Here is a 26,839-nt window from a genome sequence, read left to right as displayed (position 1 = left end):
TGTCTTAGGGTTAGGATGAGGGTTAAGGTGAGGGGTAGGTTTAGGTTTAAAGTGAAGGTTAGGGTTAGGGTATGGGTAAGGGTTAGGGTGAGAGTTAGGATGAGGGTGAGGGTTAAGGTGAGGATTAGGGTTAGGGTGAGGGTTATGGTTAGAGTTAGGATTAGGGTGAGGGCTAGGTTGAGGGTGAGGGTTAGGGTAAGGGTGATGGTGAGGGTGAGGGTTAGGGTGTGTGTTAGGGTTAGGGTTAGGGTGAGGGTGAGTGTGAGGGTGAGGGTTAGGGTTAGGATTAGGGTTAGGCTGAGGACTAGGATGAGGGTGAGGTTTAGGGTTAGGTTGAGGTTGAGTGTGACGGTGAGGGTTAGGGTTAGGGTTAGGGTGAGGGTTAGAGTTATGATTAGGGTTAGGGTGAGGGCTAGGATGAGGGTGAGGGTGAGGTTGAGGATTAGGATTTTGTGAGGGTTAGGGGTAGAGTTAGGATTAGGGTTACGCTTAGGGTGAGGGTGAGCTTTAGGGTGTGGGTTAAGGTTAGGGTGAGGTTGATGCTGAGGCTGAGGTTTAAGGTGAGGGTGAGGGTGAGTATGAGGGTGACGGTTAGGGTTAGGATTAGGGTTAGGGTGAGGGCTAGGTTGAGGGTGAGAGTTAGGATTAGGTTTAGGGTTAGGTTTAGGTTTAGTGTTAGGGTGAGTGTGAGTGTGAGGGTTAGGGTTAGGGTTAGGGTCGGGGTTAGGGTTAGGATTAGGGTTAGGGTAAGGGTTAGGGTGAGGGTGAGGTTGAGGGTGAGGGTTAGGTTTAAGGTTAGGGTTAAGGATATCGTGAGGGTTTGGGTGAGGGTGAGGGTTGGGTTGTGGGTGAGGGTTATAGTAAAGGTGAGGGTTAGACTGACGGGGAGGGTTAGAGTGATGGCGAGGGTTAAGGTTAGAGTTAGGGAGATGGTTAGGGTTCGTATTAGTGTTTGGTTGAGGGTTAGGGTGAGAGTTAGAGTTAGGGTTAGGGTGAGGGTGAGACTAAGTGTTAGGGTTAGGGTGAGAATGAGGGTTAGAGTGAGGATGAGGGTTAGAGTGAGGGTAAGGGTTAGGTTGAGGTTTAGGGTGAGGTTTAGAATTAGTGTTAGAGTTAGGGTTAGGTTGAGGGTTAGGGTGAGAGTTAGAATTAGGGTTAGGTTGAGGGTGAGGCTAAGTGTTAGGGTTAGGGTGAGGGTGAGGGTTAGGTTTAGGTGGAGGGTTAGTGTGAGCGGGAGGGTTAGGTTTAGAGTTAGGGTTAGGGTGAGGGTTAGGTTTAGGCTGAGCGTGAGCGTGAGGTTGAGGGTGAGGGTTAGTGTTAGGGTTAGGTTTATTGTGAGGGTTAGGTTGAGGATAAGGGTAAGGATTTGGTTGAGGTTTAGGTTGAGGGGGAGTGTTAGGATTAGGGTTAGGATTAGGGTGAGGGTTAGCTTGAGGGTTAGGGTTAAGTTTAGGGTGTGGGTTAGGGTTAATGTAAGGGTTAGGTTTAGGGTAAGGGTTAGGGTTAGGGTTAGGGTGAGGGTTACGGTTAGGTTTATGGTGAGGGTTAGGGTTAGGGTGAAGTTTAGGGTTAGGTTTTGGGTTAGGGTGAGGGTGAGGGTGAGGCTTAGGGTTAGGATTAGGGTTTGGGTTAGAGTGAAGGTGAGGGTGGGGCTTAGGGTTGGGATTAGGGTTTGGATTAGGCTTAGGATGAGGGTGAGGGTTAGGGTTAACATGAGGGTTAGGGTTATTGTGAGCCTTAGTGTAAGTGTGAGGGTTAGGATTAAGTTTAGGGTTAGGGTGAGGGTAAGGGTGAGGTTGAGGGTTGGGGTGAGGGGTAGCGTTGGGGTGTGGGTTCGGGTTAGGGTTAGGTTTAGGTTGAGGTTTAGGGTGAGTGGTAGGGTTAGGGTTAGTGTGAGCCTTAGTATTATGGTGAGGCTTAGGGTTAGGGTTAGGTTTAGGGCTACCGTGAGGGTAAGGGTAAGGGTGAGGTTTAGGATGAGGGTGAGGTTTAGGGATAGGGTTAGGGTGAGAGTGAGTGTTAGGGTGAGGATGAGGGTTAGGGTTAGGGTTAGGGTGAGGGTGAGGGTTAGGGTGAGGGTTAGCGTTAGGTTTAGGGTTAGGGTGAGGGTGAGGATTAGGGTTAGTTTAAGGTTTAGGGCGTTAGGAAGGGTGAGGGTTAGGCTTAGGGTTTTGATTAGGGCAGGGCGAGGGTGAGGGTTAGTGTTAGGGTTAGGGTGAGTGTGAGGGTGAGTTTTAGGGATAGGTTAAGGGTTAGGGTGAGGGTGAGTGTTAGGTTTAGGATTAGTTTTAGGGTTAGGCTTATGCTGAGGTTTAAGGTGAGGGTGAGGGTTAGGGTTAGCGTGAGGTTTAGTGTTAGGGTTAGGGTGCGGTTTAGGGTTAGGTGATGTTTAGTGTGAGGGTGAGGTTTAGGTTGAGGGTTTGGGTTCGCGTGAGGGTGAGGGTTGGTGTGTGGGTGAGGGTTAGGGTTAGGGTGAGTGTTAGGGTGGCAGAGAGTTTGAGGGTTAGGTTTACACTAAGGGTTAGGGTGACTGTTAGGGTGAGTGTGAGGATTAGGGTTAGGTATAAGGTTAGTGTTAGGGTTACAGTTTGGGTGAGTCTTAGGGTTAGGTTTAGGGCTAGGGTAGGGTGAGGGTAAGGTTTAGGGTTAGGGTTAGGGTTAGGCTGAGGGTGAGAGTGAGGTTTAGGGTTAGGTTTAGGGTTAATGTGAGTGTAAGGGTTAAGGTTAGGGGTAGGATGAGGGTTAGGGTGAGGTGTAGGATTAGGATTAGGGTGAGGGTTAGTGTGAGGGTTAAGGTTAGGGTGAGGGTTAGGCTAAGGGTTAGGGTGAGTGTTAGGGTTAGTGTTAGGTTTAGGATGAGGGTTAGGGTGAGGGATAGGGTTAGGGTTACTGTGATGGGTAGGGTTAGTGTGAGGGTTAGGGTTAGGATTAGGGTTACCGTGAGGGTAAGTGTAATGGTGAGGTTTAGGATGAGGGTGAGGATTAGGGTTAGGGTTACGTTTAGAGTGAAGCTAGGGTGAGGGTTAGGGTTAGGGTGAGTGTTAGAGTGAAGGTGAGTTTGAGTGTTAGGTTTAGGGTAAGGGTTAGGGTGAGTGTTAGGGTTTGGGTTAGGGTTAGGGTTAGGGTAGGGTGAGGGTAAGCTTTAGGGTGAGAGTTAGGGTTAGGCTGAGGGTGAGGGTGAGGATGAGGGTTAGGGTTAGGTTTAGGGTTAGGGTGAGGTTTAGGGTGAGGGGTATAGTTAGGCTTAGAGTTAGGGTTAGAATTAGGGTGAGTGTGAGGGTGAGGAATATGGTTAGCATTAGGGTTAGAGTTAGGGTTAGGCTGAAGGTCAGAATGAGTGTTAGGGTTAGGGTTAGGATTATGATGAGTGTTAGGGTTAGGCTTAGGGTTAGCATGAGTTTCAAGGTGAGGTGTAGGGTTAGGGTTAGGGTGAGGGTTAGGGTTAGTGTGAAGTTTATGGTGAGGGTGAGGATAAGGTTTAGGGTGATGGTTAGAATGAGTGTGAGGGTTAGGGTTAGGGTGAGGTTTAGGATTAGAGTTAGGATTAGGGTGAGGGCTAGGGTGAGGTTGAGGTTTAGGATGAGGGTGAGCGTGAGGGTGAGGGTTAGGGTGTGGGTCAGGGTTAGGGTCACGTTTACCGTTAGTGTGAGTGTTAGGGTTAAGGTTAGGGTTAGGTTGAGGGTGAGGCTGAGGCTGAGGTTTAAGCTGACTGTGAGGGTGAGTGTGAGGGGAGGGTTAGGGTTCGGGTTAGGGTTAGGGTGAGGGTGAGTGTGAGGGTTAGTGTTTGGATTAGGGTTAGGATTAGGGTTAGGCTGAGGGTTAGTTTGAGGGTGAGGGTGATGGTTAGTGTTAGGGTTAGAATGAGGGATAGGTTTATTGTGAGGGTTAGAGTGAGGATGAGGGTAAGGGTTAGATTTAGAGTTAGGGTGAGTGGGAGGGTTAGGGTTAGGGTTAGGGTGAGGGTGAGGGTTTGGGTTAAGTTAAGGCTTAGGGTTAGGGTGAGAGTTAGGGTTAATGTTAGGGTTAGGTTTAGGGTAAGGTTTAGGGTGAGGGTGAGGGTTAGGAGTAGGGTGAGGTTTAGGGTTAGAGTGAGGGTTGGGGTTAGGATTAGGGTTAGCGTGAGGTCTAGGGTGAGGGTGAGGGTTAGGATTAGGCTTAGGGTTAGGGTGAGGTTTAGGGTTAGGGTTAGGTTTAGGATTAGTGTGAGGGGTAGGGTTAGGGTTAGTTTGAGGGTTAGGTTTAGTGTGTTATGGTTAGGGATAGGGTTAGGGTGAGGGTAAGGGTTAGGATGAGGGTAGGGTGAGAGTGAGGTTTAGGTTTAGCATGAGTGTTAGGGTGAGGGTTAGTGTGAGGGTGAGGGTAAGGGTTAGGTTGAGGGTGAGGTTGAGGGTGAGGGTTAGGGTTAGGGTTAGGGTTAGGGATAGGGTGAGGGATAGGGTGAGGGTTTGGGTGAGGGTGAGGGTTGGGTTGTGGGTGAGGGTTAGGGTAAAGGTGAGGGTTAGGTTGACAGGGAGGGTTAGAGTGAGGGCGAGGGTTAAGGTTAGGGTTAGGGTGAAGGTTAGGGTTCGTATTAATCTTTGGGTGAGTGTTAGGGTGATGGGTATAGTTAGGGTTAAGGTGAGGGTTAGGATTAGTGTGAGGGTTAGGGTTAAGGTTATGGTTAGAGTGAGGGTAAGGGTTAGGGTGAGGTTTAGGGTGACGTTTAGGGTTAGGATTAGAGTTAGGTTTAGGTTGAGGGTTAGGGTGAGGTTTAGATTTAGGGTGAGGGTGACGGTTAGGGTTAGGGTTCGGGTGAAGGTTAGGGTTAGGGTGAAAGTTAGAGTTAGAGTTAGGGTGAAGTTGAGGGTTAAGGTTAGGGTTAGGTTTAGAATTTTGGTGAGGGTGAGGTTGAAATATAGGGTTAGGATTAGAGTTAGGGTTAGGGTTAGGCTGAGGGTGAGGGTGAGTGTTAGGGTTAGGGTTACGGTTAGCGTGAGTGTTAGGGTTAGGCTTAGGGTTAGGATAAGGTTTAAGGTGAGGGGTAGGGTTAGGGTTAGGTTGAGGGTTAGGGTTAAGGTGAGGAATAGCTTGTGGGTTATGGTTAATGTTAGGGTCAGGGTTACGGTTAGGGTGAGCGTTAGGGTTTGGTTAGGGTGAGGTTGAGGCTGAGCATGAGGTTTAAAGAGAGGGTAAGGGTGAGTGTGAGGGTGAGGCTTAGGGTTTGGGTGAGGGTTAGGTTCAGGGTGAGGGTGAGGGTGAGGGTTAGTGTTTGGATTAGTGTTAGGGTTAGGGTTAGGCTGAGGGTGAGCGTGAGTGTGAGGGTGAGGGTTAGTGGTAGGGTTAGGGTGAGGGTTATGTTTATTGTGAGGGTTTGAGTGAGGATGAGGGTAAGGGTTAGGTTGAGGGTTAGGGGTAGGGGGAGGGTTAGGGTTAGGGTTAAGCTTAGGGTTAGGTTTAGCTCGAGGTTTAGGGTTAAAGTAAGGGTTAGGTTTAGGGTAAGGGTTAGGGTTAGGGTTAGGGTTAGGATTAGGGTGAGGGTAATGGTTAGGTTATGGTGATGGTTAGGGTTAGGTTTAGGGTTACGGTGAGGGTGATGGTGAGGGTTATGGTTGGGGTTATGCTTAGGGTGAGGGTGAGGGTGAGGGTTAGGGTTAGGATTAGGGTTTTGCTTAACGTTAGGCTGAGGATGAGGGTGAGGGTTAGGGTTAGCGTGAGGGTTAGTTTCAGGGTTAGGTTTAGGTTGAGGGGTAATGTGAAGGATAGGTTTAGGGTTAGGGTAAGGGTGAGGGTGAGGGTGAGGGTGAGGGTGAGGGTTAGGTTGAGGGTTAGGGTGAGGGTGAGGGTAAGGGTTAGAGTTAGTTTTAAGTTGAGGTTTAGGGTGAGGGTTGGGTTAGGGTTAGTGTGAGCCTTAGTGTTAGTGTGAGGGTTAGGGTTAGGGTTAGGTTTAGGGTTAACGTGAGGGCAAGGGTAAGGGTGAGGGTTAGGATGAGGGTAAGGGATAGGGATAGCGTTAGGGTGAGGGTGAGTGTTAGGGTGAGGGTGAAGTTTAGGGTTAGGTTTGGGGTGAGGGTTAGGTTTAGGGTGAGGGTTACGGTTAGGTTTAGATTTAGGTGAGGTTGAGGTTTAGGGTTAGGTTCATTGTTAGGGTGAGGGGAAGGGTGAGGGTTAGGGTTAGGGTTTTGTTTAAGGTTAGGATGAGGGTGAAGGTTAGCGTTAGGTTTAGGGTGAGTGTGAGGTTGAGGTTTAGTTATAGGTTTAGGTTTAGTGTGATTGTGAGTCTTTTGTTTAGGATTAGTGTTAGGGTTAGGGTTAGGCTTAGAGTTAGGGTGAGGTTGAGGGTTAGGGTTAGGGTGAGGGTAAGGGTTAGGGTTAGGTTTAGGGTGCGGGTTAGGGTTAGGGTGTTGTTTAGTGTGAGGGTGAGGTTTAGGTTGATGGTGAATATTCGGGTGAGCGTTAGGGTGTGGGTGAGGTTTAGGGTTACGGTGAGTGTTAGGGTGACAGTGAGTCTGAGCGTTAGGTTTTGGGTAAGGGTTAGGGTTAGTGTTAGGGTGTAGGTGAGGGTTAGGGTTAGGTTTAGGGTTTGTGTTAGGGTTAGGGTTTTGGTGAGTGTTAGGGTTAGGATAAGTGTTAGAGTAGGGTGAGGGTAAGGTTTAGGGTGAGGGTTAGGGTTAGACTGAGGGTTAGTGTTAGTGTGAGGGTTAGAATTAGTGTGAGGGTTAGGTTTAGGGTTAGGTTTACTGTGAGGGTAAGGGTAAGAGTGAGGTTTAGGATGAGGGTGAGGGTTAGGGTTAGGGTTAGGTTTAGGCTGAGGCTTAGGGAGAGGGTTAGGGTTAGGGTGAGTGTGAGGGTGAGGTTTAGGGTTGGGGTAAGATTTAATGTGAGGGTTAGTTTTAGGGTTAGGTTTAGGTTGAGGGTCAGGGTTATTGTGAGGGTTAGGATAAAGTTGAGAGTTAGGGTGAGGGTTAGGATTAGGGTGAGTGTTAGGGTTAGGGTTAGGCTGATGGCTACTGTGAGGGTGAGGGTTTGGGTGAGTGTGAGGGAGAGGGTTAGGGTGTCAGTGAGGATTAGGGTAGGGTGAGGGTTAGAGTGTTAGGGTGAGGATGTGGGTTAGAGTTAGGGTTAGGTTTAGGGTCAGGGTGAGAATTACTGTTAAGGTTAGGGTTAGCATGAGGGTTAGGGTGAGTGGTTGGGTTAGGGTTAGGTTTATGGTGAGGGTAAGGGTTAGGTGAGGGTGAGGGTTAGGGTCACGGTTAGGGTTAGTGTTATGGTAATTGTTAGGCTGAGGGTTAGGATGATGGTGAGGGTTAGGGTTAGCGTAATGTTTAAGTTTAGGGATAGTGTTAGTGTTAGGGTTAGGCTTAGCGGAGGGTTACGGTGAGGATAAAGGTTAAGGTGAGGCTTAGGGTGAGTTTGAGGGCTAGTAGGAGGGTGAGGGTTAGGGAGAGTGTTAAGGTTAGCGTTAGGGTGAGGGTAAGGGTTAGGGTGAGGGTTAGGATGAGGGTGAGGTTTAGGGTTAGGGGGAGGGTGAGGGTTAGGGTGATGTTTAGGGTTAGGGTTAGGGTTAGGGTTAGTGGGAGGGTTAGGGTTAGGGTTAGGGTGAGGGTTAGGGTGAGGGTAAGGGTTAGTGTGAAGGTTAGGGTGAGGGTGAGGTTTAGGTTTAGGGTTAGGGTTAGTGTGAGGTTGAGACTTAGGGTGAGGGTTTGGGATAGGGTTAGGTTTAGGGTGGAAGGTTAGGGTTAAGGTGAGAGTTAGAGTTAGGGTTAGGTTGAGGGTGAGAGTGAGGGTGAGGGTGAGAGTTTGGGTTAGGTAAGTGTTAGTTTTATTTTTAGGGTGAGGATTAGGGTGAGTTTGAGGGTTAGAGGGAGGGTTAGCCTTAGGGAGAGGGTTGGGGTGAGGGTAAGGGTTAGGGTGAAGGTTAGGGTGAGGGTGATGGTTAGGGTTAGGGTGAGGGTGAGGGGTAGGGTGAGGGGTAGGTTTACGGTTAGGGTTAGGGTAAGGGTTAGGGTGAGTGTTAAAGGTTAGGGTGAGGGTTAGTGTTAGGTTTAGGGTGAGGGTGAGGGTCAGGGTGAAGTTTAGGGTTAGGATTAGTATTAGGGTTACGGATAGTCTGAGGGTGAGGGTGAGAGTGAGGGTGAGGGTTAATGTTAGGGTTAGGGTTCGGCTGAGGGCTACAGTGAGTGTGAGGGTTAGGGTGAGAGGGATGGTGAGGGTGAGAGTTTGGGTTAGGTAAGTGTTAGGGTTATGTTTAGGGTGAGGATTAGGGTGAGTTTGAGGGTTAGAGGGAGGGTTAGCGTTAGGGAGAGGGTTAGGGTTAGGGTTAGGGGGAGGGTTAGGGTTAGGATGATGTTTTGGGTGAGGGTGAAGGTTACCGTGAGGTGAGGGTTCGAGTGAGGGTGAGGGTTAGGGGGAGGATGAGGGTTAGGGTTAGGGTTTGTGTTAGGATTAGGTCGAGGTTTAGGGTGAGGGTTAGTTTGAGGGTGAGGGTTAGGGTTAGTGTTAGGGTTAGGGTGAGGGTTAGGGTGAGGGTTAGGGTTAGGGTTTGGGTGAGGGTGAGGTTTAGGGTTAGAGTTGGTTGAGAGTTAGGGTTTAGGTTAGGGTTAGGATGAGAGATAGGGTTAGGTTGAGGGTGAGGGTGAGGGTTTCGGTTAGGTAAGGGTTAGGGTTATGGTTACGGTGAGGATTAGGTTGAGTTTGAGGGTTAGAAGGAGGGTTAGGGTTAGGGTGAGGTTTAGGGTTAGGGTTAGGGTGATGGTTAGGTTTAGGGTGATGTTTTGGGTGAGGGTGAGGGTTATCCTGAGGTGAGGGTTCAGTTGAGGGTGATGGGTAGGGTGAGGGTAAGGGTTAGGGTGAGGGTAAGTGTTAGGGTGAGGGTGAGGGTTAGGGTTAGAGTGAGGGTAAGGGTGAGTGTGAGGGATTCGGTTAGGTAAGGTTTAGGGTTAGGGTTAGGGTGAGGACCAGGTAAAGGGTGAGGTTTTGGGTGAGGGTTAGGGTGAGGTTGAGGGTTAGGGTGTGTGTGAGTGTTAGGGTTAGGGTGAGGGTTAGAATGACGGTGAGGGTTATGGTGAGGCTGAGTGTTAGGTTTAGGTTTAGGGTGAGGATTAGGGTCAGGATGAGGGTTAGGGTGAGTGGTAGGGTTAGGGTTAGGATGAGGGTTAGGGTTAGGGTGAGTGTTAGGGTTAGGGTGAGGGTTAGGGTTAGGATTAGGGTGAGGGTGAGGGTCAGGGTGAAGTTTAGGGTTAGGATTAGTTTTAGGGTTAGGGATAGTCTGAGGGTGAGGGTGAGTGTGAGGGTTAGGGTTAGCGTGAGTGTTAGTGTTAGTGTTAGGATGAGGGTTAGGGTTAGGGTTAGGTGTAGGGTTAGGGTGATTGTTATTGTTAGGTTTAGTGTGAGGGTAAGGTTTAGGGTGAGGGTTAGGCTGAGACTGAGGGTTAGGTTTAGCGTGAGTGTTAAGGTGAGGGTTAGGGTGAGGGTTAGTGTTAGGTTTAGGGTTAGGATTAGGCTGAGGGTGAGGGTTAGGGTGAGGGTGAGGGTTAGGTTCAGGGTGAGGGTTAGGATTAGGCTGAGGGTTAGGGTCAGCGTTAGGGTTAGGGTTAGGGTTTACAATTTGATGTTCACCAGGAACACCTGGAGGCCTGACGGCAGGCAGAATCTGAAATTCTTCCTAAGAAGCCTTGAAAAGGAGTGAAACCCACCTATCTTGCAATAACTCAGTACCTCATTCTGAGTGGTTCTGGCAGAAGTCATTCACACAACGGTGGACTAATTAGAGCCTGACATAGCTAGTGCCGTCCATATTCCTGGATGGACAGTTGTCGCGTCCCAAACAACTGAGGTGTAGTTCTCCAAACTTTCACAGAGTAGCATAAGTACAGGTTCAACTTACTCCTCAGGTTGAATAGAGTTTAGCCGTCAAAGATGTAATCAGTACAGGGTTAGGATTAGGGTTCTTACTAGGGTGAGGTTTAGGGTTAGGGTTTAGGTTTAGGGTTAGGGTAAGTGTTAGGTTTAGAGTGAGGGTTAGGTTTAGGGTTACGGTTAGGGTGAGAGCTAGGGTAAGGGTGAGGGTTAGGGTTAGGGTTAGGGATAGTGTGAGGATTAGGGTTAGGGTTATGGTTAGGGTGAGTGTTATGCTGAGAGGTAGGGTTTGGGTTAGGGTTAGGTGAGGGTGAGAGTGAGGGTTAGGGTTAGGATTAGGATTAGGATTAGGGTTAGGATGAAGGTGAGGGTGAAGGGAAAGGTTAGGGTTAGGGTTAGGGTTAAGGTGAGGATTAGGTTTAGGGTTAGGGTTAGGGTTAGAGTTATTGTTAGGGTTTGGGTGAGGGTGAGGTTTAGGGTTAGGGTTAGGTTTAAGGTGAGATTGAGAGTGAGGGTTAGGGTTAGGATTAGGATTAGGGTTAGGGTTAGGCTGAGGGTTAGGGTGAGGGTGAGGGGAAGGGTTAGGGTGTTGGTGAGGGTAAAGTTGAGGGTGAGGGTTAGGGTTAGGGTTAGGGTTAGGGTAAGGGTTAGGGTTAGGGTTAGGATGAGGGTTAAGTTTAGGGTGAGGGTTAGGGTTAGGGATAGGATTAGTGTGAGTGTTAGGGTTAGGGCGAGGTTAGGGTGAAGTTAAGTGTTCGGATGAGGTTTAGGTTGAGGGTGAGGGTTAGGGTTTGCCTGAGAGTTAGGTTGAGGATTAGGGTGAGGTTTATGCTGAGGGGTAGGGTTTGGTTTAGGGTGAGGGTTAGATTTAGTCTGAGGGTTAGGGTTAGGTTTCAGGTTAGGGTTATGTTGAGGGTAAGGGTTAGGGTTAGGGTTAGGGTTAGAGTTAGCCGTAGGGTGAGGCTTAGTGTTAGTATTAGGGTTAGGGTTATGTTTAGGGTTAGGGTGAGGGGTAGGGTTAGGTTTAGTGTGAGGGTTAGGGTGAAGTTTAGGGTTAGGGTTGGGTTAAGATTAATGTGAGTGTTAGGGTCAGGGTTAGGGTTAGGGTTAGGGTGAGAGTAAGGGTTAGAGTTAGGGTGAGTGTGAGTGTGAGGGTTAGGGTTCGGTGAGCGTTAGAGTTAGGGTGAGGTTTAGGGTTGGATAAGGGTTAGAGTTAGGTTGAGGTTGAGGGTGTGGGTTAGGTTTAGTTTATGGTTAGGTTTAGGGATAGGATTAGCGTTAGGGTTAGGGTTAGACTTAGACTGAGGGTGAGGGTGAGGATGAGGGTGAGTGTTTGGGTTAGGATGAGGGTTAGCGTTAGGGTTAGGGTTAGCGTGAGGGTTAGGGTTAGGGTTAGGGTTTGGATGAGTGTTAGGGTGAGGAGTAGGGTTACGGTAAGGGTGAGGGTTAGGGTTAGTGTGAGGGTTAGGTTATGGTTTGGGTTAGGGTGAGGGTAAGTCGCAGTGTGAGGTTTAGGGTGAGGGTGAGGGCTAGGGTTCGGGTTAGGGTGAGGGTTAGGGTGAGGGTTTGGGTTAGGTTTAGGGTTAGGGTGAGGGTTAGCGTTAGGGTGAGGGTTAGAATGAAGGTAAGGGTAAGGCTAATGGTTAGGGTGAGGCTGAGTGTTAGGTTTAGTTTTAGGGTTAGGGTGAGGGTTAGGGTCATGGTAAGGGTTAGGTTTAGGGTGAGGGGTACGGTTAAGGTGAGGGTTAGGGTGAAGGTGAGGGTTACGGTGAGGTTTAGGCTGAGGGGTAGGGTTAAGGTTAGGGTGAGAGTTAGGGTTAATCTGAGGGTTAGGTTTAGGTTTAGGGTAAGGGTCAGGGTGAGGGTTAGGGTGAGTGTGAGGGGTAAGGTTAGCATTTCGGTTAGGGTGAGGGTTAGGGTTAACGTTAGGGTTAGGGTAAGGGTGAAGGTGCAGGTTAGGGTTAGGTTTAGCGAGAGGTTTTGGTTTAGGGTGATGTGTAGCGTTAGGTTTAGGGTGAGGGTTGGGATTAGTCTGAGGGTTAGGGTTAGGGTTAAGGTTAGGGTTATGGTGAAGGTAAAAGTTAGGGTTAGGGTTAGGGTTAGCCTTAGGTTGAGGCTTAGTGTTAGTGTGAGGATTAGGATTAGGGTTAAGTTTAGGGTTAGGGTGAGGGGTAGGGTTAGGGTTAGGGTGAGGGTTAGGGTGCTCTTTAGGGTTAGGTTTAGGGTTAGTGTGAATCTTTGGTTTAGAGGGAGGGATAGGGTTAGGGTTAGGGTTAGGGTGAGGTTTAGGGTGGGGCTGAGGTTTAGGATGAGTGTGAGGGTGAGGGTTAGGGACAGCCATAAGGTGAGGGTTCAGGTGAGGGTGAAGTTGAGCATTAGGGTTAGGATTAGGGTTAGGGTTAGGTTTAGGCTGAGAATGAGTGTGAGTGTTAGGGTGAGGGTTAGGGTTAATGGTTAGGGTGAGAGTAAGTGTAAGGGGGAGGGTTAGGGTGAGAGTGAGGGTTAGGTTTAGCCTGAGTGTTAGGGTGAGGGTTTGGTTGAGGGTTAGGCTGAGGGTTAGGGTTAGGTTTAGTTTGAGGATTAGGTTTAGTCTGAGGGATAAGTTTAGGGTTAAGATTAGGGTTACGGTGAGGGTAAGTGTTTGGGTGAAGTTTAGGGTTAGGGTTAGTGTTAACTTGAGGTTTAGGTTTAGTGTGAGGATTAGGGTTAGGGTTAGTGTTAGGTTTAGGGTTAGGTTTAGTGTGAAGATTAGGGTGAGGGTGAAGGTAAGGGTAACAGTGAGGATTAGGGTGAGGGTGAGGGTTAGGGTTAGGGTTAGGGTGAGGGTTAGGGTAAGGGTGAGGGTTAGGTTTAGTGTGAGGTTTACGGTTACGGTTAGGGTTAGGTTGAGGGTTAGGGTTAGGGTTAGGTTTAGGGGTAGGATTAGGGTTAGAGTGAGGTTTAAGGTTAGGCTTAGGGTTAAGCTGAGGATGAGGGTGAGGGTCAGTGTTAGGGTGAGTGTAAGGGTTAGCGTGAGAGTTAGTGTTAGGGTTAGGTTGAGGGTTAGGTTTAGGGTGATTTTTAGGGTAAAGGTTAGGATTAGGGGTAGGGTGAGTGTTCAGGTGAGTGTGAGGGTTATAGTGTGGGTGATGGTTAGGGTTAGGGTGAGGGTTAGGGTGACGTTGAGGGTTAGGGTGAGGGTGAGGTTTAGGGTTAGGGTTAGGGTGAGGGTTAGAATTAGAGGTAGTGTGAGGGTTAGGGTGTGGGGTAGGCTAAGAATTAGGGTGAGGGTTAGGGTTATGATTAGGTTGAGGTTTAGGGTCAGGGTGAGGATTAAGTTTAGGGTGAGGGTTAGGTTTAGGATTAGGGTTAAGGTTAGGGTGTGGGCTAGGGTGAGGGTGAGGATGAGGGTTAGATTTAGGGATAGGGTTAGGTTTAGGGTTAGGGATATGATGAGGGTTAGGGTTAGGTAAGGTTTAGTGTGAGGGTGAGGGTTAGATTGAGGGTTCGGGTTCGGGTTAGGGTTAGGGTTAGGGTGAGTGTTAGAGGGAGAGTGAGTTTGAGTGTTAGCTTTAGGGTAAGGGTTAGGATGAGTGTTAGGATGAGGGTGAGGGTTAGGGTTAAGTTTAGGCTTAATGTTAGGATTAGGGTTTGGGTAAGTGTTAGGGTTAAGGGTTAGGGTTAGGGCAGGGTGAGGGTAATCTTTAGGGTGAGGGTTAGGGTTAGGCTGAGGGTAAGGGGGAGGGTGAGGGTTAGGGTTAGGTTTAGGGTTAGATTGAGGTTTAGGGTGAAGGGTATAGTTAGGCTTAGGGTTAGTGTTAGAATTAGGGTGAGTGTGAGGGTGAGGAATATGGTTAGCATTAGGGTTAGGGTAAGGGTTAGGCTGAGGGTCAGAATGAGTGTTAGGGTTAGGGTTAGGGTTAGGGTGAGTATTAGGGTTAGGCTTAGGGTTAGCAAGAGTTTTAAGGTGAGGGGTAGTGTTAGGGTTAGGGTGAGGGTAAGGGTTAGTGTGAAGTTTAGGGTGAGGGTGAGGATAAGTTTTAGAGTAACGGTTAGGATGAGGGTGAGGGTTAGGGTGAGGGTTAGGGTTAGGGTGAGTGTTAGGGTTATAGTTAGGATTAGGGTGAGGGCTAGGGTGAGGTTGAGGTTTAGGGTTAGGTTGAGGGTGAGGGTTAGGGTGTGGGTTAGGGTTAGGGTTGGGGGAGGGGGAGGGTTATTGTTAGGTTTAGGGTGAGGGTGAGGGTTAGAGTGAGGGTTTGGGTTAAGTTAAGGGTTAGGGTTAGTGTGAGAGTTAGGGTTAATGTTAGGGTTAGGTTTATGGTAAGGGTTAGGGTGAGGGTGAGCTTTAGGGTTAGGGTGAGGTTCAGGGTGAGGGTGAGGGTTGGGGTTAGGATTAGTGTGAGGGTTAGGCTTAGGGTGAGGGTGAGGGTTAGGATTAGTGTGAGGGTTAGGGTTAAGGTTAGGGTTAGAGTGAGGGTAAGGGTTAGGGTGAAGTTTTGGGTGAGGTTCAGGGTTAGGGTTAGAGTTAGGGTTAGGTTGATGGTTAGTGTGAGGTTTAGATTTAGGGTCAGGGTGACAGTTAGGGTTAGGGTTCGGGTGAGGGTTAGGGTTAGGGTGAAAGTTAGAGTTAGGGTTAGGGTGAGGTTGAGGGTTAAGTTTAGGGTTAGGTTTAGAATTAGGATGAGGGTGAGGGTGAGTTATAGGGTTAGGATTAGAGTTAGGGTTAGGGTTAGGCTGAGGGTAAGGGTGAGTGTTAGGGTTAGGGTTAGGGTTAGGGTGAGTGTTAGGGTTATGCTTAGGGTTAGGATAAGGGTTAATGTGAGGGGTAGGGTTAGGGTTAGGTTGAGGGTTAGGGTTAGGGTGAGGGATATTGTGTGGGTTATGGTTAATGTTAGGGTCAGGGTTAGGGTTAGGGTGCGGGTTAGGTTTAAGGTTAGGGGGAGGGGGAGGGTCAGGGTGAAGTTTAGTTTTAGGATTTGTTTTAGGGTTAGGGATAGTCTGAGGTTGAGGGTGAGGCTGAGGGTTAGTTATAGGTTTAGGGTGAGGGTTTCGGTTAGGGTGAGAGTTAAGGGTTAGGGTTAGGGTGAGGGTCAGGTTTAGGTTTAGGGTTAGAGTTAGGGTGAGGGTAAGGGTTAGGGTGAGGTTTAGGATGAGGGTGAGGGTAAGGGTTTGGGTGATGTTTTATGTTAGGATTAGGGTTAAGGTGAGGTTTAGGGTGAGGGTTAGGGTTAAGGTGATGGTTCAGGTTAGGATTCGGGTTAGGGTGAGGGTTCATGTTAGGGTTCGGTTTAGGGTTATGGTGAGGGGTAGGGTGAGGGTTAGGTTTAGGGTTAGGGTGAGTATAAGGGTTAGGGTCAGGGTTAGGATGAGGGTGAGGGTAAGGGTTAGGGTGATGTTTTGTGTGAGAGTGAGGGTTAGAATGAGGGTGAGGGTGAGGGTGAGGGTGAGGATTAGGGTTAGGGTTAGGGTGAATTTGAGGGTGAGGGTTAGGGTTGGGTGAGGGTTAGAGTTAGGGTGAGGGTTAGGGTTGGGTAAGGGCTACAGTTAGGTTGAGGGTGAGGGTTAGGATTAGGATTAGGATTAGGGTTACGGTTAGGGTTAGACTGAGGGTGAGGTTTAGGGTTTGGGTTATGGATAGGGTTAATGTGAGGGTGAGAGTTAGGTTTAGGTTTAGGATGCGACTTAGCATGAGGGTAAGTTTTAGGGTGAGAGTGAGGGTGAGGGTTAGGTTTAGGTTTAGGGTGATGGTTAGGGTGAGGATTAGGGTTAAGGTTAGGGTTAGGGTGAGGGTTAGGGTGAGGTTAAGGGTTAGGGTGAGGTTTGGGATGAGGGTGAGGGTTAGGGTTAGGTTTAGTGTTAGGGTTAGGTTTAGGGTGAGAGCTAGGATGAGGGTGAGGCTTTGAGTTATGTGCAGGGATGGAGTCAGGATTAGGGTAAGGGTTTAGGTTATGGTGATGGTTAGGGTGAGGGGTAGGGTTAGGTTTAGGTTGAGGGTGAGGGTGTGAGTGAGGGTTAGGGTTAGGATTAGGATTAGCGTTAGCGTTAGCCTGAGGGTGAGGGTGAGGGTGAGGGTTAGGTTTAGGGTGAGGGTTAGGCTGAGAGTGAGGGTTAGGTTTAGCGTGAGTGTTAAGGTGAGGGTTAGGGTGAGGGTTAGGGTTAGGTTTAGGGTTAGGGTTAAGGTGAGGGTGAGGGTTAGGGTTAGGGTGAGGGTTAGGATTAGGGTTAGGGTTAGGGTCAGCGTTAGGGTTAGGGTTAGGGTTAGGCTTTACAATTTGATGTTCACCAGGAACACCTGGAGGCCTGACGGCAGGCAGAATCTGAAATTCTTCCTAAGAAGCTTTGAAAAGGAGTGAAACGCACCTATCTTGCAATAACTCAGAACCTCATTCTGAGTGTTTCTGGCAGAAGTCATTCACACAACTGTGGACTAATTAGAGCCTGACATAGCTAGTGCCGTCCATATTCCTGGATGGACAGTTGTCGCGTCCCAAACAACTGAGGTGTAGTTCTCCAAACTTTCACAGAGTAGCATAAGTACAGGTTCAACTTACTCCTCAGGTTGAATAGAGTTTAGCCGTCAAAGATGTAATCAGTACAGGGTTAGGATTAGGGTTCTTACTAGGGTGAGGTTTAGAGTTAGGTTTTAGGGTTAGGGTTAGGGTAAGTGTTAGGTTTAGGATGAGGGTTAGGTTTAGGGTTACGGTTAGGGTGAGAGCTAGGGTGAGGGTGAGGGTTAGGGTTAGGGTTAGGGTGAGTGTTATGTTGAGAGGTAAGGTTAGGGTTAGGTTTAGGTAAAGGTGAGAGTGAGGGTTAGGGTTAGGATTAGGATTAGGATTAGGGTTAGGCTGAAGGTGAGGGTGAAGCGGAAGGTTAGGGTTAGGGTTAGGGTTAGGGTGAGGGTTAGGGTTACGGTTAGGGTTCGGGTTAGAGTTATTGTTAGGTTTAAGGTGAGGGTGAGAGTGAGGGTTAGGGTTAGGGTTAAGATTAGGGTTAGGGTTAGTCTGAGGGTTAGGGAGAGGGGGTGGGGAAGGGTTAGGGTGTTGGTGAGGGTTAAGTTGAGGGTGAGGGTTAGCGTTAGAGTTAAGGTAAGGATTAGGTTCAGGGTTAGGGTGAGGTGTAGAGTGAGGGTGAGGGTTAGGGTTAGGGATAGGATTAGTGTGAGGGTTAAGGTTAGGGTTAGGGCTAGGGTTAGGGTGAGGTTAAGTGTTAGGATGAGGTTTAGTTTGAGGGTGAGGGTGAGGGTTAGGGTTTGCCTGAGTGTTAGGGTGAGGATTAGGGTGAGGTTTCGGCTGAGGGGTAGGGTTAGGTTTAGGGTGAGGGTTAGGTTTAGTCTGAGGGTTAGGGTTAGGGTTCAGGTTAGGGTTATGGTGAGGGTAAGGGTTAGGGTTAGTGTTAGGGTTAGAGTTAGCTGTAGGGTGAGGCTTAGTGTTAGTGTGAGTATTAAGGTTAGGGTTATGTTTAGGGTTAGGGTGAGGGGTAGGGTTAGGTTTAGTGTGAGGGTTCGGTTGAACTTTAGGGTGAGGGTTAGGGTTAAGATTAATGTGAGTGTTAGGGTCAGGGTTAGGGATAGGGTTAGGGTGAGTGTAAGGGTTAGGGTTAGGTTGCGTGTGAGTGTGAGGGTTAGGGTTCGGTGAGCGTTAGAGTTAGGGTGAGGTTTAGGGTTGGATAAGGGTTAGAGTTAGGTTGAGGGTGAGGGTGAGGGTTAGGTTTAGGTTACGGTTAGGGTTAGGGTTAGGATTAGCGTTAGTGTTAGGGTTAGACTGAATGTGAGGGTGAGGTTGAGGGTGAGTATTTGGGTTAGGATGAGGGTTAGCGTTAGGGTTAGGGTTAGCGTGAGGGTTAGGGTTAGGGTTAGGGTTAGGATGAGTGTTAGGGTGAGGGGTAGGGTTACGGTTAGGGTGAGGGTTATGGTTAGTGTGAGGGTTAGGTTATGGTTAGAGTTAGGGTGAGGGTAAGTCTTAGTGTGAGGTTTAGGGTGAGGGTGAGGGTTAGGGTTAGGGTTAGGGTGAGGGTTTGGCTTGCGTTCAGAATTAGGGTGAAGGTTAGGGTTAGGGTTAGGGTGAGGGTTAGGGTGAAGGTAAGGGTAAGGGTAATGGTTAGGGTGAGGCTGAGTGTTAGGTTTAGTTTTAGGGTTAGGGTGAGGGTTAGGGTCAGGGTGAGGGTTAGGGTTAGGTTGAGGGTTAGGGTGAAGGTGAGGGTTAAGGTGAGGTGTAGGCTGAGGGGTAGGGTTAATGTTATTGTGAGGGTTAGGGTTAGTGTGAGGGTTAGGGTTAGGTTTAGGCTAAGGGTGAGGGTGAGGGTTAGCGTGAGAGTGAGGGTTAGGGTTAGCATTTCGGTGAGGGTGATGGTTAGGGTGAGGGTTAGGGTTAAGGTTAGGGTTAGGGTAAGGGTGAAGGTGAGAGTTAGGGTTAGGGTTAGCGTGAGGCTTTGGTTTAGGGTGAGGGGTAGGGTTAGGTTTAGGGTGAGGGTTGGGTTTAGTCTGAGGTTTAGGGTTAGGTTTAAGGTTAGGGTTATGGTGAAGGTAAAGGTTAGGGTTAGGGTTAGCCTTAGCGTGAGGGTTAGTGTTAGTGTGAGGAATAGGGTTAGGGTTATGTTTAGGGTTAGTGTGAGGGGTAGGGTTAGGGTTAGGGTGAGCGTTAGGGTGAAGTTTAGGTTTAGGTTTAGGGTTAGCCTGAGGCTTTGGTTTAGGGGGAGGATTAGGGTTAGGGTTATGGTTAGGCTGAGGGTTAGGGTGAAGGTAAGGGTAAGGGTGATTGTTAGGGTGAGGCTGAGTGTTAGGTTTAGTTTTAGGGTGAGGGTGAGGGTTAGGGTCAGGGTGAAGGTTAGGGTTAGTGTGAGGGTTAGGGTTAGGGTGAGGGTTAGGTGAAGGTGAGGGTTCGGGGGAGGTGTAAGCTGATGGGTAGGGTTAAGTTTAGGGTGAGGGTTAGGGTTAGTGTGAGGGTTAGGGTTAGGTTTAGGGTAAGGGTGAGGGTGAGAGATAGGGTTAGCATTTCGATTAGGGCAAGTGTTAGGGTGAGGGTTAGGGTTAAGTTTAGGGTTAGGGTAAGGGTGAAGGTGAGAGTTAGGGTTAGGGTTAACGTGAGGCTTTGGTTTAGGGTGAGGGGTAGGGTTAGGTTTAGGGTGAGGGTTGGGTTTAGTCTGAGGTTTAGGGTTAGGTTTAAGGTTAGGGTTATGGTGAAGTTAAAGGTTATGGTTAGGGTTAGCCTTAGGGTGAGGGTTAGTGTTAGTGTGAGGAATAGTGTTAGGGTTATGTTTAAGGCTAGTGTGAGGGGTAGGGTTAGGGTTAGGGTGAGCGTTAGGGTGAAGTTTAGGGTTAGGTTTAGGGTTAGCCTGAGGCTTTGGTTTAGGGGGAGGATTAGGGTTAGGGTTAGGGTTAGGCTGAGGGTTAGGGTGAAGGTAAGGGTAAGGGTGATTGTTAGGGTGAGGCTGAGTGTTAGGTTTAGTTTTAGGGTTAGGGTGAGGGTTAGGGTCAGGGTGAAGGTTAGGGTTAGTGTGAGGGTTAGGGTTAGGGTGAGGGTTAGGTGAAGGTGAGGGTTCGGGGGAGGTGTAAGCTGATGGGTAGGGTTAAGTTTAGGGTGAGTGTTAGGGTTAGTGTGAGGGTTAGGGTTAGGTTTAGGGTAAGGGTGAGGGTGAGAGATAGGGTTAGCATTTCGATTAGGGCAAGTGTTAGGGTGAGGGTTAGGGTTAAGTTTAGGGTTAGGGTAAGGGTGAAGGTGAGGGTTAGCGTTAGGGTTAGCGTGAGGCTTTGGTTTAGGGTGAGGGGTAGGGTTAGGTTTAGGGTGAGGGTTGGGTTTAGTCTGAGGGTTAGGGTTAGGTTTAAAGTTCGGGTTATAGTGAAGGTAAAGGTTAGGGTTAGTTTTAGTGTTAGGGGTGGCCTTAGGGTGAGGCTTAGTGTTAGTGTGAGGGTTAGGGTTAGAGTTATGTTTAGGGTTAGCGTGAGGGGTAGGGGTAGGGTTAGGGTGAGGTTTATTGTGAAGTTTAGGGTTAGGTTTAGGGTTAGCGTGAGGCTTTGGTTTAGGGGGAGCGTTAGGGTTAGGGTTAGGGTTAGGGTGAGGGTTACGTTGAACGTAAGGGTAAGGGTGATTGTTAGGGTGAGGCTGAGTGTTAGGTTTAGTTTTAGGGTTAGGGTGATGGTTAGGGTCAGAGTGAGTGTTAGGGTTAGGGTGAGGGTTAGGGTTAGGTTTACGGTTAGGGTTAGGGTAAGGGTTAGGGTGAGGTTCAGGGTTAGGGTTAGGGTTAAGGTTAGGGTGAGGGCTACGGTTAGTGTGAGAGTTAGCGTTAGGTTTGGGGTAAGGGTGAGGGTGAGGGTTAGGTTGAGGGTGAGGGTTAGGGTTAGCATTTCGGTTAGGGTGATGGTTAGGGTGAGGTTAAGTGTTAGGTGAGGCTGAGGGTTAGGGTTACAGTTAGGGTTAGGGTTAGGGTAATTGTTAGGCTGAGGGTTAGGATGAGGGTGAAGGTTAGGATTAGGGTAATGTTTAAGATTAGGGTTAGTATTAAGGGTTAGGGTTAGGCTTAGCATGAGGGTTAGGGTGAGGATAAGTGTTAGGGTGAGTTTGAGGGTTAGAAGGAGGTTGAGGGTTAGGGTGAGTGTTAGGTTAGGGTTAGGGTGAGGGTAAGGGTTAGGGTGAGGGTTAGGATGAGGGTGAGGTATAGGGTTAGGGTGAGGGTGAGGGTTAGGGTGAGGGTTAGGATGAGGGTGAGGTTTAGGGTTAGGGTGAGGGTGAGGGTTAGGGTGATATTTAGGGTTAGGGTTAGGGTTAGGGTTAGTGTGAGGGTTAGGATTATTGTTAGAGTTAGGGTTAGTGTGAGGGTTAGGGTGAGGGTAAGTGTTAGGGAGAAGGTTAGTGTGAGGTTGAGGTTTAGGGTTAGGGTTAGGATTAGGGTGAGGTTTAGACTTAGGGTGAGGGTTTGGGATAAGGTTAATTTTAGGGTGAGTGTTAGGGTTAGGGTGATAGGTAGAGTTAGGGTTAGGTTTACGGTTAGGGTTAGGGTAAGGGTTAGCGTAAGGTTCAGGGTTAGGGTTAGGGTTAGGGTTAGGGTTAGGGTTAGGGTTAGGGTGAGGGTTAGGGTTAGGGTGAGGTTTAGGGTTAGGGTGAGGGTGAGGGTCAGGGTGAAGTTTAGGGTTAGGATTAGTTTTAGGGTTAGCGATAGTCTGAAGGTGAGGGTGAGTGTGAGGGTGAGGATTAGGTTTAGATTGAGAGTTAGGATGAGGTGAGTGTCAGGGTTAGGGTGATCTTTAAGGTTAGGATTAGAGTTAGGGTGAGGGTTAGGGTGAAGGTTAGGGTTAGTGTTAGGGATAGGTTTAGGATGAGGGTTAGGGTGAGGGTAAAGTTTAGGGTGAAGGTTAGGGTGAGGGTGAGGGTTAGGATTAGGTTTAGGTTGAGGTGTAGGGTGAGGGTTAGGTTTAAGGTTAGGGTTAGGGTAAAGATTAGGGTGAGGTTGAGTGTTAGGGTGAGGTTAGGGTTAGGGTGAGGGTTAGGGTGAGGGTTAGGGTGAGGGTTAGGGTTAGGGTTAGGTTGAGGGTTAGGGTTAGGGTTAGGGTGAGGGTTAGGGTTAGGGTGAGGGTGAGGGTCAGTTGAAGTTTAGGGTTAGGATTAGTTTTAGGGTTAGGGATAGTCTGAGGGTGAGGGTGAGTGTGAGGGTGAGGGTTAGAGTTAGGGTTAGGTAGGCTGAGGGCTACAGTGAGGGTGAGGGTTTGGGTGAGAGTGAGGGTGAGGGTGAGAGTTTGGGTTAGGTAAGTGTTAGGGTTATGTTTAGGGTAAGGATTAGGGTGAGTTTGAGGTTTAGAGGGAGGGTTAGCCTTAGGGAGAGGGTTAGTTTTAGGGTTAGGTGAAGGTTAGGGTTAGGGTGATGATTTGGGTTAGGGTTAGCGTTACTGTGAGGTGAGGGTTCGAGTGAGGGTGAGGGTTAGGGTGAGGATGAGGGTTAGGGTTAGGGCTTGTGTGAGGATTAGGGTGAGGTTAACGTTTAGAGTAAGGGTTTGGTTGTGGGTGAGGGTTAGGTTTAGTGTTAGGGTTAGGGTGAGGTTTAGGGTGAGGGTTAGAGTTAGGGTTTGGGTGAGGGTGAGGTTTAGGGTTAGGGTTAGGTTGAGAGTTAGGGTTAAGGTTAGGGTTAGGATGAGAGGTAGGGTTAGGTTGAGGGTGAGGGTGGGGTTGAGGGTTTCAGTTAGATAAGGGTTATGGTTATGGTTAGGGTCAGGATTAGGGTGACTTTGAGGATTAGAGGGAGGGTTAAGGTTAGGGTGAGGTTTAGGGTAAGGGTTAGGGTGACAGTTAGGGTTAGGGTGATGTTTTGGGTGAGGGTGAGGTTTACCCTGAGGTGCGGGTTCGGGTGAGGCTCAGGTTTAGGGTGGTAAGGGTTAGGTTGAGGGTGAGGGTTAGGGTTAGGGTGAGGATGACCGTGAGGGTGGGGGTGAGTGTGAGGGTTAGGGTTAGCATGAGTGTTAGGGTGAGGGTAAGTGTTAGGGTTAGGGTGAGGGTGAGGGTGAGGGTGAGGGTTTCGGTTAGGTAAGGTTTAGGGTTAGGTTAAGGGTGAGGTTTTGGGTGAGGGTGAGGGTGAGGTTGAGGGTTAGGGTGTGGGTGAGGTTTAGGGTTAGGTTGAGGGTTAGAGTTTCGGTGAGGATTATGGTGAGGCTGAGGGTTAGGTTTAGGGTTAGGTTTAGGGTGAGGATTAGGGTCAGGATGAGGGTTAGTGTGAGGTTTAGGTTTAGGGTTAGGGTGAGGGTTAGGGTTAGTGTGAAGGTTAGGTTTAGGGTTAGGGTTAGGGTGAGGGTAATGTTTAGGGTGAGGGTTAGGATGAGGGTGAGTGTTAGAGTTAGGGTGAGGGTGAGAGTTAGGGTGATGTTTAGGATGAGGGTGAGGGTTAGTGTGAGGTTGAGAGTTCAGGTGAAGATGAGGGTTAGGGTGTGGGTGAGGGTTAGGGTGAGGGTGAGGGTTACCGTGACAGTGAAGTTTAGCCTGAGGGTGAGGCTTAGGGGACAGGTGAGGGTTAGCGTTAGGGTTATTGTTAGGGTTAGGGTGAGGGGTAAGATTAGGGTTATCGTGAGGGGTAGGGTGAAGTTTCGGGTTAGTGTGAGGGTGAGGGTTAGGGTGAGGTTGAGGGCAATTGTTAGGCTGAGGGTTAGGGTAAGGATGAGGGTTAGGATTAGGGTTAAGGTTAGGGTGAGGTCTAGTGTGAGGGTTAGGGTTAGAGTTTGTGTTAGGGTTAGTATAAGGCTTAGGGTGAGGGTTAGGGTTAGGGTTAGTTGAGGGTTAGGGTTAGGGTTAGGATGAGGATGAGGGTGAGGATTAGGGTAACGGATAGGGTTAGGTTTAGGGTGAGGGTGAGAGTTAGGGTTAGGATTAGGGTTAGGGTTTGGGTTAAGCTGAGGGGGAGGGGGAGGGTGAGCATTAGGGTTAATGTAAGATTTAGGGTTAGGGTTAGGTTGAGGATTAGAGTGTGGGTGAAGTTTAGGGTGAGGGTTAGCATTAGGGTGAGGTTTAGGTTTAGGATTAGGGTGAGGTTTGGAATTAGGGTGATGTTTAGGTTGAGGCTGAGGGTTAGGGTGAGGCTTAGGTTTATTGTTAGGGTTCGGGTTAGGCTACGGTGAGGGTAAGGTTTAGGGTGAGGGTTAGGGATAGGCTGAGGGTGAGGGTTAGCGTGATGGTTAGAGTTAGTGTGAGGGTTAGCTTTATGGTTAGGTTTAGGGTTACCGTGAGGTTAAGTTTAAGTGTTAGGTTTAGGATGAGGGTGAGGGTTAGGGATAGGGTTAGGGTTAGGGTGAGGGTTAGGGTGAGAATGAGGGTTAGGGTTAGGGTTAGGTTGAGGGTTAGGGTGAGAATTAGGGTTAGGGATAGGGTGAGGTTGAGGTTTAGGGTGAGGGTAAGGGTAAGTGTGAGGTTTAGTTTTAGGGTTAGGTTTAGGTTGAGGGTAATGGTTATTGTGAGGGTTAGGATGAAGGTGAGGGTTAGGGTGAGGGTTAGGATTAGGGTGAGTGTTAGGGTTAGGGTTAGGGTTAGGCTGATGGCTACTGGGAGGGTGAGGTATAGGGTGAGAGTTAGGGTGTCGGTGAGGATTAGGGTAGGGTGAGGGTTAGAGTGTTAGGGTGAGGGTGAGGGTTAGAGTTAGGGTTAGGGTTAGGGTAAGGGTCAGGTTGAGGTGTACTGTTAAGGTTAAGGTTAGCATGAGGGTTATGGTGAGGGTAGGGTTAGGGTTAGGATTAGGGTGAGGGTAAGGTTTAGGTGAGGGTGAGGGTTAGGGATACAGTTACAGGGTTACGGTTAGGGTAATTGTTAGGCTGAGGGTTAGGATGAGGGGTAGGGTTAGGGTTAGGTGAGGGTTATGGTTAGTGTGAGGGTTAGGGCTAGGGTGAGTATGAGGGTTAGGGTGATGTTTAGGGTTAGGGTTAAGGTTAGGGTTAGTGTGAGGGTTAGGGTTAGGGTTAGAGTTAGGGTTAGTGTGAGGTTTAGTGTGAGGGTAAGGGTTAGGGTGAACGTTAGGGTGAGGGTGAGGTTTAGGGTTAGGGTTAGGGTTAGGGTGAGGTTTAGACTTAGGGTGAGGATTTGGGTTAGGGTTAGGGTTAGGGTGACGATTAGGGTTAGGGTGAGAGTTAGAGTTAGGGTTAGGGTGAGGGTGTGGGTTAGGTTTAGAGTTAGAGTTAGGGTGAGGGTAAGGTTTGGGTTGAGGGTTAGGATGAGGTGAGTGTTAGGGTTAGGATAATGTTTAAGATTAGGATTAGGGTTAGGGTTAGGGTTAGGTTTAGTGTGAGCTTAAGGGTTAGGGTGAGGGTTAGGGTGAGGGTGAGGGTTAGGGTTAGGGTTAGGGTGATGGTGAGGGTGAGGGTGAAGTTTAGGGTTAGGATTTGTTTTAGGGTTAGGGACAGTCTGAGGGTGAGGGTGAGTATGAGGGTGAGGGTTAGGGTTAGGGTTAGGGTTAGGCTGAGGGCTACAGTGAGGGTGAGGGTTAGGGTGAGATTGAGGGTTAGTGTGAGAATATGGTTTAGGTAAGTGTTAGGGTTATGTTTAGGGTTAGGGTTAGGGTGAATTTGAGTGTTAGAAGGAGGGTTAGCGTTAGGGAGAGGGTTAAGGTTAGGGTTAGGGTTAGGGTGATGTTTTGGGTGAGGGTGAGGGTTTCCGTGAGGTGAGGGTTCGAGTGAGGGTGTGGGTTAGGGGGAGGATGAGGGTTAGGGTTACGGTTTGTGTGAGGATTAGGGTGAGGTTAAGGTTTAGAGTGAGGGTTAGGTTGAGGGTGAGGGTTAGGTTTAGGGTGAGGTTTAGAGTGAGAGTTAGCGTTAAGGTTTGGGTGAGGGTGAGGTTTAGCGTTAGGGTTAGGGTGAGAGTTAGGGTTAAGGTTAGGGTTAGGATGAGAGTTAGGGTTAGGTTGAGGGTGAGGGTGGGCGTGAGGGTAAGGGTGAGTGTTTTGGTTAGGTAAGGCTTAGGCTTAGGGTTACCGTGAGCGCTAGGTTAAGGGTGAGGTTTTGGGTGAGGGTTTGGGTGAGGTTGATGGTTAGGGTGTGGGTGAGGGTTAGGCTTACTGTTAGGGTTAGAGTGAGGGTGAGGGTTATGGTGAGGCTGAGGGTTAGATTTAGGCTTAGGTTTAGGGTGAGGATTAGGGTCAGGATGAGGGTTAGGGTGAGGGGTAAGTTTAGGGATAGGGTGAGGGTTAGGGTTAGTGTGAGGGTTAGGTTTAGGGTTAGTGTTAGGGTGAGGGTAAGTGTTAGGGTGAGCGTTAGGATGAGGGTGAGTTTAAGGGTTAGCGTGAGGGTGAGGCTTAGGGTGATGTTTAGGGTTAGGGTTAGAGTTACGGTTAGGGTTAGGGTGAGGGTTAGGGTTAGGGTTAGAGTTAGGGTTAGTTTGAGGGTTAGAGTTAGGATTAGGGTTAGGGTTAGGGTGAGGATGAGTGTGAGGGTTAGGGTAACGGTTAGGGTTAGGTTTAGGGTGAGGGTGAGAGTTAGGGTTCAGATTAGGGTTAGGGTTTGTGTTAGGCTGAGGGTGAGGTGAGGGTGAGGATTAGGGTTAGGGTAAGATTTAGGGTTAGGGTTAGGGTGAGGATTAGAGTGTGGGTGAAATTTAGGGTGAAGGTTAGCATTAGGGTGAGGTTTAGGTTTAGGATTAGGGTGAGGTTTAGAATTAGGGTGATGTTTAGGATGAGGATGAGGGTTAGAGTGAGGGTGAGGGTTAGGGTTAGGGTTAGGGTTAGGCTTAGGTTAGGGTGAGGGTAAGGTTTAGGGTGAGGTTTAAGGATAGACTGAGAGTGAGTGTTAGTGTGAGGGTTAGAGTTAATTTGAAGGTTAGGTTTAGGGTTAGGGTTAGGGTTACCGTGAGGGTAAGGGTAATGGTGAGGGTTAGGATGAGGGTGAGGGTTAGGGTTAGGGTTAGGCTTAGGGTGAGGGTTAGGGTGAGGATGAGGGTTAGAGTTAGGGTTAGGGTAAGGGTGAGGGTTAGGGTGAGGGTTAGGGTTAGTGTTAGGGTGATGGTGAGGGTTAGGGTGAGGGTAAGGGTTAGTGTGAGGATTAGGTTTAGAGTTAGGTTTAGTTTGAGGGTAAGGGTTATTGTGAGGGTTAGGATGAAGGTGAGGGTTAGGGTGAGGGTTAGGATTAGAGTGAGTGTTAGGGGTAGGGTTAGGGTTAGGCTGATGGCTACTGTGAGGTTGAGGGTTATGGTGAGGGTTCGGCTGTCGGTGAGGATTAGGGTAGGTTGAGGGTTAGAGTGTTAGGATGAGGGTGAGGGTTAGAGTTAGGGTTAGGGTTAGGGTCAGAGTGAGGAGTACTGTTAAGGTTACGGTTAGCATGAGGGTTAGGGTGAGGGGTAGGGTTAAGGTTAGGCTTAGGTGAGGGTAAGGGTTAGGTGAGGGTGAGGGTTAGGGTTAGGTTTAGGGTAATTTTTAGGCTGGGTGTTAGGATGAGGGTTAGGGTTAGGGTTAGGGTGATATTTAAGGTTAGGTTTATTGTTAATGTTAGGGTCAGGCTTAGGGGGAGGGTAAGTTTTAGGGGGAGGGTTAGGGTGAGTTTTAGGGTTAAAGGGAGGGTTAGGGTTAGGGAGAGTGTTAG

Source organism: Dipodomys spectabilis, unplaced genomic scaffold, assembly GCF_019054845.1.
Source record: "Dipodomys spectabilis isolate Male_0828 unplaced genomic scaffold, ASM1905484v1 ptg000368l, whole genome shotgun sequence".
Taxonomy (NCBI): Eukaryota; Metazoa; Chordata; class Mammalia; order Rodentia; family Heteromyidae; genus Dipodomys; species Dipodomys spectabilis.
The sequence above is the reverse complement of the archived record's forward strand: the minus strand, read 5'-3'. Positions refer to the sequence as shown.